Genomic DNA, 4,611 nt, shown 5'->3' with positions numbered 1-4,611 from the left:
ATTCATAGTGTTCTTCATGATCTTCAAGTTGTTCTTGATAAGTCTTCTTGTTTGATCTTGATGTTTTCTTGTTTTATGTCTTTTCTTGTTTTTTTTTGTGCATCTTTGCATTCATATTTTCCAAGCATTAAAAAATTTCTAAGTTTGGTGTCTTGCATGTTTTCTTTGCATAAAAAATTTTTCAAAATTATGTTCTTGATGTTCATCATGTTCTTCAAAGTGTTCTTGGTGTTCATCTTGACATTCATAGCATTCTTGCATGCATTCATTGTTTTGATCTAAAAATTTCATGCATTGAGTATTTTTGTTGTTTTTTCTCTCTCATAATTAAAAATTCAAAAATAAAAAAAATATATTTTCCTTATTTTTCTCCAAATTTTCGAAATTTTGGGTTGACTTGGTCAAAAATTTTTAAAATTAGTTGTTTCTTACAAGTCAAGTCAAAATTTCAATTTTAAAAAAATCTTATCTTTTCAAAATCTTTTTCAAAAATCATATCTTTTTCATTTTTTATATAATTTTCGAAAATTTCAAAAATTATTTTTCAAAATATTTTCAAAATCTTTTTCTTATATTTTTATCAAATTTTCGAAAATTAACTAACAAGTAATGTGATTGGTTCAAAAATTTGAAGTTTGTTACTTTCTTGTTAAGAAAGGTTCAATCTTTAAGTTCTAGAATCTTATCTTGTAGTTTCTTGTTAGTTAAGTAATTTTAAAAATTAAATCTTTTTCAAAATATCTTTTTCTTAAAAATCTTTTTATCTTTTATCTTATCTTTTTCAAAAATTTTATCTTTTTCAAAATTTGATTTCAAAATATCTTATCTAACTTCTTATCTTCTTATCTTTTTCAAAATTTGATTTCAAATCTTTTTCAATCAACTAACTAACTTTTTGTTTGTTTCTTATCTTTTTCAAAACTACCTAACTACTTTTCCCTCTCTAATTTTCGAAAATTCTCCCTCTTTTTTTCAAAAATTCTTTTTGTTTTAAATTTTAATTTTAATTATATTTTGTCTTTGATTTTCGAAAATTACTAACCTCTTTTTCAAAAATTATTTTCGAAATCTTCCTTCTCTTTTCTTCTTCTATTTAATTATTTAATTACTAACACTTCTCTTCACCTCTCTTCATCCAAAAATCCGAATCCCCATCTTCATTCTTCTACCCCCTTCTTCTTCTACTAACATAAAGGAATCTCTATACTGTGACATAGAGGATTCCTCTTTCTTTTCTTGTTTTCTTCTCTTTCATATGAGCAGGAACAGGGAAAAAGGCACTCTTGTTGAAGTTAATCCAGAACCTGAAAGGACTCTGAAGAAAAAATTAAGAGAAGCTAAATTAAATTATTCTAAAGGTAACCTTTCAGAAATTTTCGAACAAGAGAAGGAGATGGCAGCCGAAAATAATAATAATAATAATGCAAGGAGAATGCTTGGTGACTTCACAAAGCCAACGTCCAAGTTTGATGGAAGAAGCATCTCCATTCCTACCATTGGAGCCAATAACTTTGAGCTGAAACCTCAGCTAGTTGCTTTAATGCAACAAAACTGCAAGTTTTATGGACTTCCATCTGAAGATCCTTATCAGTTCTTAACTGAGTTCTTGCAGATCTGTGAGACTGTAAAGACGAATGGAGTTGATCCTGAAGTCTACAGACTCATGCTTTTCCCTTTTGCTGTAAGAGACAGAGCTAGAATATGGTTGGATTCACAACCTAAGGATAGCCTGGACTCCTGGGATAAGCTGGTCACTGCTTTCTTAGATAAATTCTTTCCTCCTCAAAAGCTGAGCAAGCTGAGAGTGGAAGTTCAAACCTTCAAACAAAAAGATGGTGAATCCCTCTATGAAGCTTGGGAAAGATATAAGCAGTTGACCAAAAGATGTCCATCTGACATGTTTTTAGAATGGACCCTATTAGATATATTCTATTATGGTCTCTCTGAATTTTCGAAAATGTCATTGGACCATTCTGCAGGTGGTTCTATTCACCTGAAGAAAACACCTGAAGAGGCTCAAGAACTCATTGACATGGTTGCAAACAACCAGTTCATGTACACCTCTGAGAGGAATTCCGTAAATAATGGGATACCTCAGAAGAAAGGAGTTCTTGAAATTGATGCTCTGAATGCCATATTGGCTCAGAACAAAGTGTTGACTCAACAGGTCAACATAATCTCTCAAAATCTGAATGGACTGCAACATGCATCCAACAGCACTAGAGAGGCAGCTTCTGAAGAAGCTTATGATCCTGAAAACCCTGCCATGGCAGAGGTTAATTACATGGGTGAATCTTATGGAAACACCTATAACCCATCATGGAGAAATCATCCAAATTTCTCCTGGAAGGATCAACAAAAGCCTCAACAAGGCTTTAATAATGGTGGACGCAATAGGCTGAGTAATAGTAAGCCATATCCATCATCTTCTCAGCAACAGACAGAGAATTCTGAACAAAACACTTCTAATTTAGCCAATATAGTCTCTGATCTGTCAAAAGCCACTTTCAGTTTCATGAATGAAACAAGATCCTCCATTAGAAATTTGGAGGCACAAGTGGGCCAGCTGAGTAAGAAAGTTATTGAAACTCCTCCCAGTACTCTCCCAAGCAATACAGAAGAAAATCCAAAAGGAGAGTGCAAGGCCATTGATTTAATCAAAGTGGCCGAATGCACTAGGGAGGAAGAGGACGAAAAGCCTAGTGAGGAAGACCTCCTGGGACGTCCTTCAAGCAAGAAGGAGTTTCCTATTAAGGATCCAAAGGAATCTGAGGCCCATCTAGAGACCATAGAGATTCCATTAAATCTCCTTCTGCCATTCATGAGCTCTGAAGACTATTCTTCCTCTGAAGAGGATGAAGATGTGACTGGAGAGCAAGTTGCTCAGTACTTAGGAGCTATCATGAAGCTGAATGACAAGTTGTTTGGTAATGAGACTTGGGAAAGTGAACCTCCCTTGCTCATTAGTGAACTAGATACTTGGATTCAGAAAACTTTACCTCAAAAGAAACAAGATCCTGGCAAGTTCTTAATACCTTGTACCATTAGCACCATGAGCTTTGAAAAAGCTCTATGTGATCTGGGATCAGGGATAAATCTTATGCCACTCTCTGTAATGGAGAGGCTGGGGATCATTGAGGTACAACCTACCTTGTTCTCATTACAATTGGCAGACAAGTCCATGAGACAAGCTTATGGAATAGTAGAGGACGTGCTAGTAAAGGTTGAAGGCCTTTACACCCCTGCTGATTTCATAATCCTAGACACTAGGAAGGAAGATGATGAATGCATCATCCTAGGAAGACCTTTCCTAGCCACAGCAGGAGCTGTGATAGATGTCAACAGAGGAGAATTAGTCCTTCAATTGAATGGGGACTACCTTGTGTTTAAGGCACATGGCCATCCCTCTGTGACAAAAGAGAGTAAGCATAAAGAGCTTCTCTCAGTTCAGAGTCAAGAAGAGCCCACACAGTCAAACTCTAAGTTTGGTGTTGTGAGGCCACAACCAAACTCTAAGTTTGGTGTTGGGATTACCCACTAAAATTGACCTGATCACCTTGTGGCTCCATGAGAGCCACTGTCAAGCTATTGACATTAAAGAAGCGCTTGTTGGGAGGCAACCCAATTTTATTTATCTAATTTTTATTTTATTTTGTTTTATGGTTATTTTGTGTTTTATTAGGTACATGATCATGAGGAGTCACGAAAAAATCAAAAAAATTAAAAACAGAGTCAAAAACAGAAGAAAAAAATTTTTCACCCTGGAGGACGCACGGGCTGGCGTTCAACGCCAGTAAGGTGCATCTGGCCGGCGTTCAACGCCAGAACAGAGCACCATTCTGGCGCTGAACGCCAGAAACAAGCAACAACCTGGCGTTAAACGCCAGGAAGGTGCACAGAGAGGACAAACTGGCGTTGAACGCCAGAAACAAGCATGAAACTGGCGTTCAACGCCAGAAACATGCATTACATGGGCGTTGAACGCCCAGAACGTGCATCCATGGGCGTTTGAATGCCAGAATAATGCATGAAGGCATTTTACACGCCTATATGGTGAAGGAATGGTATTTCTTTTCACCTCAGGATCTGTGGACCCCACAGGATCCCCACCTCAGGATCTGTGGACCCCACAGGATCCCCACCTACCATATTCCCACCTTACCTCTTAATCCTATTTTTGTGATTTGTATTCCCCATGTCACAAAACCCAAAACCTTCACCAATCACCTCAATTCCTCTTCCCAAATTACCCCATTCACCATTCACATCACCCCTCTCTTCCCTATAAACCCCACCTACCTTCATAAAATTCAAATTCAATTTCCCACCCATTCCCACCCAAATTGGCCGAACCTATACCCTCCCCTCTCCCTATAAATACCCTTCAATTCTACTTCATCTTCACACAACATAAACCCCATCTTCTCCCACATAGCCGAACCTACTTCTTCCCCTTTCTCCCATATTCTCTTCTTCTTCTTCTACTCTTCTTTTCTTTCTTGCTCGAGGGCGAGCAAAATTTTAAGTTTGGTGTGGTAAAAGCATAAGCTTTTTGTTTTTCCATCACCATCAATGGCACCTAAGGCCGGAGTATCCTCTAGAAAAGGGAAA

At 37.1% G+C, this 4,611-nt stretch overlaps 1 non-coding gene across 1 annotated transcript; it reads right to left on the bottom strand.

Annotated features, from left to right (window-relative positions):
- Window positions 1-1,795: 1,795 nt before the first annotated feature.
- On the bottom strand, window positions 1,796-1,899 carry LOC112714116 (small nucleolar RNA R71). Its single transcript, XR_003159072.1, has one exon. It is a non-coding gene; the product is annotated as a small nucleolar RNA R71 (small nucleolar RNA).
- Window positions 1,900-4,611: the final 2,712 nt, after the last annotated feature.

This window comes from Arachis hypogaea, chromosome 9, assembly GCF_003086295.3.
Source record: "Arachis hypogaea cultivar Tifrunner chromosome 9, arahy.Tifrunner.gnm2.J5K5, whole genome shotgun sequence".
In the NCBI taxonomy this organism is placed as follows: Eukaryota; Viridiplantae; Streptophyta; class Magnoliopsida; order Fabales; family Fabaceae; genus Arachis; species Arachis hypogaea.
The sequence above is the reverse complement of the archived record's forward strand: the minus strand, read 5'-3'. Positions and strand labels throughout refer to the sequence as shown.